This window comes from Pelecanus crispus, chromosome 3 (genome assembly GCF_030463565.1).
Source record: "Pelecanus crispus isolate bPelCri1 chromosome 3, bPelCri1.pri, whole genome shotgun sequence".
In the NCBI taxonomy this organism is placed as follows: domain Eukaryota; kingdom Metazoa; phylum Chordata; class Aves; order Pelecaniformes; family Pelecanidae; genus Pelecanus; species Pelecanus crispus.
In genome coordinates this window covers 22,818,630-22,831,791 of record NC_134645.1, presented here as the reverse complement: position 1 = coordinate 22,831,791, position 13,162 = coordinate 22,818,630, and positions in this window count along the sequence as shown.

The following is a 13,162-nucleotide window of genomic DNA, read 5'->3' as shown; positions in this document are numbered from 1 at the left end:
CGTCCCTCACGGCCTCCCCCCGGTCAGGGGCCTCGGCGGCGCCCCCCGCCCCGTCCCTCACGGCCTCCCCCCGGTCAGGGGCCTCGGCGGCGCCCCCCGCCCCGTCCCTCACGGCCTCCCCCCGGTCAGGGGCCTCGGCGGCGCCCCCCGCCCCGTCCCTCACGGCCTCCCCCCGGTCAGGGGCCTCGGCGGCGCCCCCCGCCCCGTCCCTCACGGCCTCCCCCGAGCGGCGCGCGCGCACCGACCCCGGGAACTGGACCTGCCCGGGGGCGAGAGGGCCTAAGGCAGCTCCCCCGCCTCAGGGCCGCCTCCCCCGTGGGCGCCGCCGCTGCTGCCCGGGGAGAGGGGCGAGAGAGGGAGAGCTGAGGGGAACACGACCGCCGCGGAGCCCTGCGCGCCCGTACCTCGCCGGGGGCGGAGGGCGAGGCCCTGCCCGCTCCGCTCCGCTCCGCTCCGCTCGGCCGCAGCGCGCGGCAGCCGCCCGGGGCTTTCAAGCAGCGCGCGCTCAGGGCACAGGCCCCGCCCCGGCGGGGGACTACAGGTCCCAGCATGCTCCGCGCGGGCCAGGCAGGGCGGGAGGCCGTTAGGGCGCGAGCCCCGCCCCCGGCCTTGGGGCCGCCGTGGCCGCGGTGGGGGGGGCGGGCGGCGGGGCTCGGGGTTTGGGCTCCCGGGCAGATTTGGCTCTGAGAGCCTGGACATTTCGGAGTCGCTCTGGTGTTGGGGACCGGCAGCTTTCCGGAACCTTCTCTTTCATTGGAAACCGAGCGTGAAAGATCAGGATTTCAGGGGGGAGTGTTTGTAGGACAGCCGCAAACGCTGGGCAAAGGGGTTCTGAGGGGGCGTGACGTTCAAGGGTAAACCGTGCAATTTGCTGCTAGCGAAGGAAGCGCAGCTGATGCAAGCATCTGCAAAAATACTAAAATACATTTAATAACGCTGAAATAGGGTCGGTGCTGTAGCATGGAGCGCCTGTCCCGTGCCAAATGCGGTTCTGCCATCTCTCAGTAAAGTGTAGAAAAATGGGAAAACATTGCTGCTTTTCCTTGGGACTAACACGTGTGTGTTTGAAAGCTTAGTGTTCGCAATACTTCCTAATGAAAATTTTCTATAGCCACTTAAGTTGCTAGTGGAGAAAACTGTGGTCAACATCCCGGAAAGATTGTGTCGTCATACTATTTAGTGTTCATTTTCAGTTCTTTCTTTTGATCCTTGCTGTCTGGTCACATTTGTACCCTGGTATATAGAAAAGTTTTTCAGGTAGTTACCAACTAAAAAAAAAAAACAACAAAACCAGCAGAGAAACCACCATAGGAGTAAGAATGTATTTGTGTCTGTTGCTTTCTTACAATATTTATATGTAAGGAAGCTAAATGCCAGTAAGCAAAAGTTACTGGTCTAGGTAGAGATACAAATAAGGAACTTAAATATGGTAACCATCAGTTTGTACTATTGCTGTAACCTGTATTCAGAATGAGTCATTCTGAGATGACAGTCATACCGAACGATCCATTTCTGACAATATTCTTCACAGTGATTGCTCCGGATTGGTTCAATTACAGCAAAGGATCCATGACATGCTGTTGAAGACAGCACATGGATAACAACAATGAACAGGCAAATTATAAACATTAAGTATACTGGAATCAAAAGGCATCACAGAATTTTGGCAGGACAAAGGACTGAGCAAGCGGGGATGGAGAGAGTGGAAGCAGGTCACTGACTGCAAAGGAAGAGGTGAAGGACAGATGTTACAGCAATGAAACCCTGGGGTTAATGTAAGAATTGATAGACAAAGTCAAAATTTAAAATCTGTATTTACATACTACTATACCTGCTTTCATTTAAAAAAAGCCCTGAACATCCATATCACATACTGAAATTTGAAGTGGTGCACAAGGGAGTTTTACAAGAAGAGTCCAACTACACACAAAAGGGCATACAAATAACTTTTGTTTCAGAAATCTAGTTAAAGGTTTGGGACATCTCATGCATGGGATTGAGTTCTTATTTAACCATCTGTTGCACTATCTCATTCTACCTATTTGACACATTAAACACAGTAACCCACATGTGGTCTGCACCTACCACAGACTACGATGACAAGGGACTCTACAGTGCCAACCTTAATTTCTTCCTACTGGCAACACACATAGAATCATAGAATCATTTAGGTGGGAAAAGTCCTTTAAGATCATCAAGTCCAACCATTAACGTAACGTTACCAAGTCCACCACTAAACCAATTAAGGATAGAGTAATAATTAATTTCATGTTTCCTGGCTTGGTGGCTGGATTATTTTTTAATGAAGTAAAAATTAGGAATCATCAAGGTGGGAAAGGACCTCTAAGATCATCAGTCCAGTCTTGTTTTAGGGCCAGTCTTGTTCAATATCTTTATCAATGATCTGGATGAGGGGATCGAGTGCACCCTCAGTAAGTTTGCAGACGACACCAAATTGGGTGGGAGTGTCGATCTGCTCGAGGGTAGGATGGCCCTGCAGAGGGACCTGGACAGACTGGATCGATGGGCCGTGGCCAACTGTATGAGGTTCAACAAGGCCAAGTGCCGGGTCCTGCACTTCGGTCACAACAACCCCATGCAACGCTACAGGCTTGGGGAGGAGTGGCTGGAAAGCTGCCTGGCCGAAAAGGATCTGGGGGTGTTAGTAGATAGCCGGCTGAACTTGAGCCAGCAGTGTGCCCAGGTGGCCAAGAAGGCCAACAGCATCCTGGCTTGTATCAGGAATGCTGTGGCCAGCAGGAGCAGGGAGGTGATTGTCCCCCTGTACTCGGCGCTGGTGAGGCCGCACCTGGAATACTGTGTCCAGTTTTGGGCCCCTCACTACAAGAAAGACATTGAGGTGCTGGAGCGTGTTCAGAGGCGGGCAACGAAGCTGGTGAAGGGTCTGGAGAACAAGTCTTATGAGGAGCGGCTGAGGGAACTGGGGTTGTTTAGCCTGGAAAAGAGGAGGCTGAGGGGAGACCTTATCGCTCTCTACAACTACCTGAAAGGAGGTTGTAGTGAGGTGGGTGTTGGTCTCTTCTCCCAAGTAGCTAGCGATAGGACAAGAGGAAATGGGCTTAAGCTGCGCCAGGGGAGGTTTAGACTGGAGATTAGGAAGAATTTCTTTACGGAAAGGGTGGTCAGGCATTGGAACAGGCTGCCCAGAGAGGTGGTGGAGTCACCATCCCTGGAGGCGTTTAAAAAACGGGTAGATGTGGCACTTCGGGATATGGTTTAGTCTGGTCTACCCTTGATTAGTCTAGAGTGGGCTTGGTAGTGTAGGTTAATGGTTGGACTGGATGATCTTAAAGGTCTTTTCCAACCTAGATGATTCTATGATTCTATGATTCTATGATTCTATGAATTATGCAAATTTTCTCTGCACTCATAAAAACCAGCATGTCTGCTTCATTCGTTGAGCTAGTACTCAGATAAGACTGGGACAAATACAAGGGTGTGTGCATGGTTCCAGCTGCAAGTAATGAGATCACAGGATCAGAAGTCTTGCCAACACTCTAGAATAAAAATTACCACTGCACTGGAGTCGGTGTTTTTATTTACCGATTTTTTTAAATTAAAAAAGAAAGCATGATGTTTAACCGCTTTATTAAGCTGCTCTTAGTGGAGACTTGTGAAGCTGGTGATGGAATCTTGATTAGGGGACATGTCTGTCTCTATGAAGAGAGTTTGAGAAATCACGATACTGTCTCGGAACAGAGGAAAATTGATAGAGATGAAGAGGAATCAAATGTAGTGCTTTGCTTGGAATTTCACAGTTTGAATACCTACTACGTTTATAATTACAAACAGGAAATTACTCACTTCTATGTGTAAAGTTTTCCATTCCTGAGCAACATGATTGTACATGTCCCTCCAGGCTTCACGGAATAGCATAAATGACATAAATAGCATAAATAATAAATATTGCATAAATGCAATAATTAGTATAAATGCAATAGCATAAATTCACTTTAGAATACCTTGAAGAGCTTGCTTCCCCCCACCCCCTGTTTCCTACACAGGTAGGAACTATCAGATGGGCTTATCCTTGTGTGATGTCTGATGTGCCCTGATGAGATCCTGCTCTCACTCCAGAAGGCTCAGCCAGATGTGGAAATTAAGAGAACAGCCCTCTAGCAGTGGGCTGGTCAGAGCACACAGTTACATTTCCCCCGTCAGGGCCAGCGCCAGTCGTGTTACCCACAACACAAGCCATCTGAGATGTTAGTACTGCGGTTCCACTGCGAAGATTTCAAGTTACAAGTGAAAACTTGATTTCAAGTTACAATTGAAAAATTGTCTGGAGTAAAATGATGAACAATCGATGAGTTTCGAGTTTGAAATACAAAATAAAGCTTCTTTTTCTTGTTAGTTAACATAAAGGTATGCTTGCTTAAAACAAAATTTGCAGTGAGAAATATATCTAGGCAGATATCTAGCAGGTAACAGTTTATTTTTCTGCTTTCCATTTTGAAGTCTGTATAGTTCTTTCAGTATTTTGACTCCGTTACATGGATGACTCAGACAGCGGGGCAGAAAAGCAATGTTTCCAGAGTGGACAGCAAGGCTTAAATTCAATGCATTTTGAAAAGAGCACATCTGAATTATAACTTCTTAAGAATATTGTGTGTGCACTGAGAAATGCATAGAAATAATTTGGCCATGGTGACAGAATAAGATGTTTTAAAGCTGAAAATATTGATTAAATTCCTCTTTACTGATTCTTTTTTCACTCCATGATTCTGTCTATATTTGCCATGCTCCAGAGTTTTAAATTCAGTTGCAATTAGAAATCTGTTTGGATTAGGATTGCTTCTCTTAAGAATATGTTCTTACATCAATTCTGACATTTCTTTTTCCCTCAAACTGCTGCGTTCATGGGAAGACCAATAATCAGGGTAGACAATATAGTATTTCCATATCATTCAAAATATCTCGTGCAATTCAATTCAATCTACTTTTGACTATTTTCTGTAGATTACAATAAAAATAGCCATAAGATAAACCTCAGAGTCAGAGGCACTGGAGCCAAGGAACTTGCATTGAAGCCAGAGCTACAGAATTTTTGCCGAGGTCAGGTTTTTCTCTTTGAATCCTTAATCCGAAAGGGTGGATACCTTGGAGCTGAAGAGTTAGCATGATACATGTTAACATTCAGTTTGCTACAAATGACTTTAGCCTGATTATCCAAGACCCACCTTCATTATATCTCATAACTTCTATAAAATAATGGAAGTTTTATACGAGTCAAAGGCTTTGTTGGTTTCAGTAGAGCTATCTTGACTTAAATGGGCTAAAGATACTGCTCTTTAAGCTCAGCAGTGTCTCTTGGAAGGAAGCAGTCAGATGATAATACTTTGGTGAGTTATTCCTTTAAAGAGTATCGTAGTATTGCAGTTTTATTTCCCACAGATACCAGATGAAACCAGGAAGTAGCACTGTGGTGTGGTTAGGTACAAGACATATAAATAACATATACAATCCTTTCCTTTCACAGGTAGCTCGTATATCTGGAGAATTTGCTAAGACTAGAAGTTACTATGCCAAATCCCTGTTGTATGCTTTTCATTTCCTTGGGCTTTTTTGTAGTAGTGACTGGCAGAATACATTACAAATAGACCTGGAAATAGAAAGTGTAGCAGAAACATTTTGTTTCCTTTACAATTGTTTTGTATCACATAATAAAAAATGCAGAGGTATACAGAGTATAGCCCTGTTGATGCCTAATGAAAATTTAAGATAGGTGCCCAAGATAAGTGCGCTGAAGTACCTCTAGAACTGCCTCTTTCTCAACACTGACTATAGAGAGGAAATGGGATCACTAGGTCTGATGTAGACAGCTAACCTTTACACAGCCAAGGTAAAGCAAAATTTATTTTGTCCTCACTATGCACTACAGTGGACAAGGACATCGTACAGATTTTTAGTAAACTTCCTTCCCTACATTGTCTGGCACTGCCGGAATTGTCTTCACAGGTTAGATTAAAATACTCAGAGTGAAAACTGGCACTTTGCTGAAGCTCACAGTCAGAGCACCAGCTATGGTGACATTAGTAGATCAGGTGTCTGGTCTATACTAGTTTTTCCAAAATGTCAGTGAATTCCTTATTATTGCTATTATATTGTCGTCACTGTTTAAGAATTTGATCACTTTTATTTCAGAAAGTCTGTCTGGCAGGTAGCTGGACCATTTAACCAGTTTGTTCGAAATTTGTTCTCTCTCTGATAGGTAGCAGTATTACATTTGCTGCACCCTTTATCTGCCTTTTATTGAAATTTCCATTTATGGACAGCACATTTTCACACTTTTTCTTAGCTTAGCTGAGAAGCCAGGCCTTAATAGCACAAGCAAACTCATGTACACACTTGTACACACTTGAGAAAACTCTAGAGGAAGACATCCTTAAAACTATATTTAGTAGCAGAGGACATGCATTTAAAAGCTCCTCATTTATCAGGAAAATACTGTATCAATAATATTAGTAAAGTAATTGAAAACCTGGATTATCTAGTTAATATTGCAACTACCATCTGCTTCGGTCAGGCCAGGCCAAGAGCACGATTTTTGTGACCAGTATCTCACTTACCAAATAATTCTGTTAAACTGCTAATGCTGTTTGCAGGCTTCTGTCCCTGACAAGTACAGAAGGGAACAGAAGAAAAGCCATATTAATTTCCTGCATCAGAATCCCAGGTAACCTCATTAGGCTGGTCACAGTTCCTATCTGCTCACTGCTGGGTGAACACAGCTCTTGGATTCATTTTCCAGGGAAGAGCTCTGTGAGGATGATTGGGCATTCCCTTCCTGTGCAAACCTTACTGCTTCGTTAAGGTCTGTGCCCATCAGCTTCTTCATGAGAACGTGGTAGTGAAGGGAATACAGCTCTGCCAAATAATACCTTGTGAAGCTCATTGAGCTCAGCCTCAACTAAGTAATATTTGAAACGTATGTCTGTCAATAGCATGCTTGGCTGGAGGTGCCAAGATCATCTGCCCTTCTCGTTGTGTCCTGGATTTTTCTAGTGAAGGCAAAGGACCACTAATCCTTGTGTTGCCAGTGAATAGCAAAACCAAACTGCTCATGAGTAATCCCGTGAAAATGGGTGGGGGCATAATTTGTGTGATCCCCTCCCATCTTACTGCTACTGGAAACCAGCTCTCTGCCATCATGATGTTTTGCCAACATTTTGATTTGCTTGTCTGCTCCTTTGCTCTGAGTTGTCAGAGCTTGCTTGGAGTGCTCAAGCAGTAATTCTCAGCTATAAGAAGGAACACCTGTGCGTAGTGTCCTACTGATGTCCACCATGAAAATAAAGGTATGTATCAGTGTCCAGGAGGAAGGCTGTCCATTTGTTCATATTCCAAAAATACTGAAAAAGTGCATAATTCGAACAAAAATGTTTAAATTGCTGTAGTGCCAGGCACAGACTCATTCTGAAGAGTTCTCCTTAGTAAGAAGTGACAACCCTCTTTAGTTGCCAGTCACTGAGAAATAGCATAGCAGTAATGCGAACCCCGAAAGCACTCTCTCATCCATGTCTCTAACACTCCTCTGCTTTTGGCCATTTTGCCAGAAAAGGAGAAGAAAGCTCACGTCTTGCTCAGGTCCCCATCCCTTCTGCTTGCTTCAGTATTAGTTTTCACTACAGGACATTAGGTGAGATTGAAAACAGAATGCAGAACAAGGACATTTGAAAGGTATTGAAAATAAAGTGCTCTCCTACCCATTTTGTGGGAGGATGGTGTCTTTAGATTTTTTCCTCCAGCACTAATCAACCTCTTTCTGGAATTTCGCTACAGCCCCTGCTTCCAAATTAGTAATGGCTGAAGGGAGAGAGCAGGTAGGAGGCTCCTCTCTTGACTCCTCCAACTGTGCTCCCTACACTAAAATACAGGGTCTCCTACCATCCCAGTGAGTCCACAGGGGCCTCCAACACAGTGGGATGCACAAAGGACAGAGTTACTGCACCCAAGGGATCAGGGACATTGTCAGGGTCATGGCTGGCTCTCCTGGCTGGGGGCACGCTCTTTTCTACTTTAGTCTCCACTTGTTTCTTAACACGTAATGCATTTGGGACTTGTCTTTTTTCAGCCTGTTCTTCTAAGAAAAGAAGACTTACATGCTCATGCCTCTTGCCTGAATGTGCACCTGCAATAAATGTTGAAGCCACAGAGTTATTTTCATGTAAATTGACAAAGGGCTTGAAGTCTTGAAGATACTCAGTGCAATTCATGAAAATGAGGAATAGAGTGGAATAGAATGGAATAGAATAGAATAGAATAGAATAGAATAGAATAGAATAGAATAGAATAGAATAGAATAGAATAGAATAGAATATTTCAGTTGGAAGGGACCTCCAATGATCATCTAGTCCAACTGCCTGACCAAGGGCCAACCAAGTTAAAGTATGTTATTAAGGGCATTGTCCAAATGCCTCTTAAACACTGACAGGCTTGGGGCATTGACCACCTCTCTAGGAAGCCTGTTCCAGTGTTTGACCAGCCTCTTGTTAAAGAAATGATTCCTAATGTCCAGTCTCAACCTGCCCTGTTGCAACTTTGAACCATTCCCACACATCTTATCACTGGATACCAGGGAGAAGAGATCAGGACCTCCCTCTCCACCTCCCCTCCTGAGGAAGCTGTAGAGAGCAATGGGGTTGCCCCTCAGCCTCCTTTTCCTCAAACTAGACAAGCCCAAAGTCCTCATCCACTCCTCATAGGACATTCCTTCCAGCCCTTTCACCAGCTTTGTTGCCCTCCTCTGGATGCATTCAAGGACCTTCAAATCCCTCTTAAATTGTGGGGCCCAGAACTGCACATGGTATTCGAGATGAGGCTGCACCAACACTGAATACAGTGGTATAATCACCTCTTCTGACCAGCTGGTTGTGCTGTGTTTGATGCACCCCAGGATGTGGTTTACCCTCTTGGCTGCCAGGGCACACTGCTGACACACTGCTGTTGACCAGCACCCCCAGATCCCTTTCTGCAGGGCTGCTCTCCAGCCACTCCTCTCCCAGTATATACTTGTGCCCGGCATTACTCCGTGGTAGCGTACAGAGCTTAACCTTTGGTCCATGCCATGGAGTACCCTCGGGTCTTGCTGCCCCGATCATGCAGACATATAAATCATGATTTACAAATCAGGATCACTACAGGCTTTCCTTTGCATGAGAGCTACAGAAAGGGGTGAGCCTGGGGCACTCCCTGGTCTTCTCTAGATGTGAAGTTGACATGGGTAGGGAATATACCTAGACCTGGAAAACCAGCTTTTTGGAAGTAGATTGTTGTGTATATTTCCCCTATTAAAGGAAATGCTTTCCCTCATCTGGAAATCAGGAGGATTGAGGGAGGGGGGCAGGAAATGAGGCTTCATTAACTCTGTTGCTAACAGAACTACTTTTCTTCTGCCCCTACTTGCCTGTTACATAAGTGCCTTTTTCCCCTCCAGTGGTACTTTCTGTCTACAGCTGCCGCCTGTGATTAAATCAAACTGTGCTCAGTAAAGAACAGCCTTGTAGACCTCTAATGGAAACTCGTGCCTGCATGCAGCAATGGGTGGCTCAATAAGTGGCAGTCCTTCCGCCTGCTTATTAATCAGCCAATACATAGCCTGAATTAAGAGAATGTTGTTCTCATATCCAGATAACAGATTTTTTTAAGGTGGAAGTGCTAGCCTGAGCAGATTCCAAGTGGAATAATGGCACCTTGGCTAGTTACACTTTACTTAATGGTTTTCTCTTTGGAGGAAATGAGATATAAGTAGTGGCAAGAAAAGAGGTTGTGGAATAATCACATACTTCCATCTTGCACCTAATGAGTTTGTTTTCAATAATCATAAAGACTATTTTCAGATGTTTCTGGTAATACATTTCGTCCCTCCCTCTAGGGCTATAAAGAGGCCTTTGAGCTACAGAACTGGGATTCTGCTCCTGCAGTTACCATTTAACTTGCCATGTTTAGCAGTTTGCTGCTTTTGCACAGGCTCCACAAAATTCACAAATTTTCCACTTAGGGACTAGTCTTGCCCATTTGTAAACAGAGATACAAGTGACAGGATGTAGGTTTGGTAAAAGATTTGCATTATCTGGATTCATAAATGGTTTCATGAGAAATATGTTGAACAACATTCACTCTGATGCATAAGAATGATAACAGCTAACAGAGTTAATTGCTGTCAGTTATTGAAAGTCTTTGTGAAGCTCAGCTTTATTAGCTGTCTTTATCTGATGGTGTATACTGAGTGTGTTCCTGCTTTCTCACTAATCTGTAGCTTACCAAAACTCAAGTAGTCTAAACAGGGATCATAAATTATGTCAAAGAAGTTAAAGCAGATGACCAACTGTAACAGAATGAAACAAGCCATGGAAGCTCCAAATCAATAGTATGGATCACCACAATTATTCAGTAACCAGTCTACCTTCCAGAGTGCTAAGGGGTATGTAACACATCTATTTTAGTTCTTCTTATTAACTAGCAGCTGATTTACCAGGCATGTTGTTCTCCTTCAGAGAACAACCATTTCCAGGAAGGCAGAAAAGCAAATGCCTGAGGCAGTCACTGCTTCAGCCACCTCAGTCTAATCTAGTCCTCTGTTTGTCAGCAGCCTCAGATCCTCACACAAGCCCACTACAGTGCCTTGTCTTGATAGCTTGTGCTCTGTTATGGAGAGAGCGAAAAATGCAGTCTTCCTTGGTCTTTACAATACAGAAGAAGCATTAAAGAGTTGTATTTCAAATTGCTATTTGCCTTCATGGAAAACTTTTCTTGTACACATTGTCAATATGAGGGTGTATGAGCCACAGATATAACACCCAGTCACCGACTGTCTCTCTGAAACTTTAAATGTTTCTCTAATCGCATAGCACTGACCGCGTTCCTTTTGAGTACCCATAAGAAACAATGTCTTCCTGTGGTTAAGAGTATATGGACGCAACATTTGTATGATGCGCTAATGCTGTGAAATCTCCCTTGACAGTCTTGTTACTCATCAGAGATTTGTAAGTGCTAAGGTAGGGCTGTGTAGGAGAATTAGGGAAGGAGTGTTATTTGTAGTACAATCCCAAATCCAAGCAAAGCCCCACTGAAGTTTGTGAGACTTTTGTCAAAGCAAGACCAAGTAGCTCAGGGCCTAGTGGCAATTTTTGCTTCTTTTTTTCAAAATTCACCGCATATGTATCATCAAAAAGCATTTTCCTCAGTTCATATGCAAAGATCCAGGTATGTGTATTTGCAACAACAGTTTGCAGCTACAGCAACTGAATGTTGACAAGTGGGTACATGCATGCAGGAATATTACCTCTAACACTCATAAAATCCTGCAGGTTCAGTATGTTTCTGGAGGTACTAGAATGCTAACCCCTGTGTCTGCATGTAAGGTCCCAAAGGACACCCCTGTCCCCACCCTGCCAATCTTTTGTCCTTATTTTTCAACTTGGAAGTCTTTTCAGTTATTTCAGTCCTTTTCTCTGTCAGGCATACCTTGGAATGATTCTGAGTATTTTCTCAGCCAGGAAGAGATAATGGACGGCTTCAAATGCATAGATGAGTGTGCACGCAAACAGATGTATCCTATCACCTTTTCTACAGTGAAGTCTCAGAAGAATTCCTAGACTTCCCCCAGAAGACCCCAAAATCTAAATCCAGAATTAGCGCATCCATTTTTGCCATTAAACCTCAAAACCTGCTGCATTACCAGTTTTGATGCCTTTACTGATTATATTAACTGTTCTGAGCTTACCTTTGGTGTGGCTGTGCTGCTTGTGGCAAGTTTTTTTGATCCCTAGAAAGATATGTCAGTATAAAGAAAAAAGCATGCTAAGCTTCTAGTAAACTAGTGCATATTTTTTTCCCTTTTTGTGAGCCTTCATAGTGAAATGATACATCTGGGTGCAGATGAAGCCTCTGTGCCATGTAGCTGCATGGTTCAGCCTGTCCTCTAGAGACATCTGGGACAGAGGGAGCCCCAGCTGAAGCCAAGTGCAAAGGTCAGTTCAGTTTCGCCTTTGAAGGTGCAGAGGCAGGAACAACTCTCCCTTTCTTTCTAGGTAAATCTTCAAACTGGTCCTGCAGTGATTACTACCAGTTTAAAATATTGTGGATTTTTTTTTAACCTCACGATAATGTAAGTTTACCTATGATCAGCAGAGAACTTGGAGCCGGTTACAGTGGTTCTGTTCCTTATGCACGTGGACCTCACCCTTGTGCTGAAGAAGACAAACAGATAAATTTTCTAGCATATTCCTCCCTACCTGCAGGTGCTTCTGTGCTTCTCTGAACACCATCCCTTTGAGTGAAAATCCTTTGGAAAGGTGTGTGTTTTGCTATGGGAAAGGTGTGTCTTTTGCTGTGATGAAGTCCAGAACAGCAGTTCTAGCGTACATTACTGTGACTTAACATTTTCCCTCTGCATCCCCTGTATGTTGTCCAGAAAACTCTTTAAACCAGTTTGGGGTCATCGAGTTGCTTTGGACTCCCCAGGTCTGCCCAGAGCCTGAGCTGTAACAAGGCATCTTTCTTCCAGTTTGGGAATTACACAGAGGTCTCTCTCCATATAACTTTAACACATGATCTAGTAGTGTTAACAGCTTGATTCAATCATTAACAAGAATTGCAAAAAGACAAGCAAACTACCGCAAATGACAACATGCAGTTTGGCAGATGGTGAGAAAGGAACAGCTGTGTCATTGTATTTAAGGTGAGAGCCTGAGGCAAAGAAAACCTGAGTCCTTCTGAGGCAGGTGAGCCACACCTGGGAGTTGTTGCTGTTGATTTATTTAACTTGGTGCTGGGCCCCACTACACCTGAGGTAAGCTATTTCTGACTTCCACACTCTATATGCAGTCTGGTTTTCTGAGAAAAGCGATTTTGAATAAAGCTTGAAAATATTCCTTTCCCCAACATTTCTGGTAATGCAAACTGAACTAGCAGGTGAAGGTCTGTGTCTCAGGGAAATCTAGGGAAGCGTGAACTATACAAGGACTTGGATGAAAACTTGTTTTAAGCCAGTAGCTCAAGTAAAAGGACCTTTTAACTGAAAGGTTAAAAAGAAACTAAAAAAGCTGTTAATCATGCTCTGCAGGAAAACTGTAGATTAGATTCTCAGGAATCTGATTCCAGCTCACAGACTTTTATGGGACTTTCAGCCCAGAGAGAG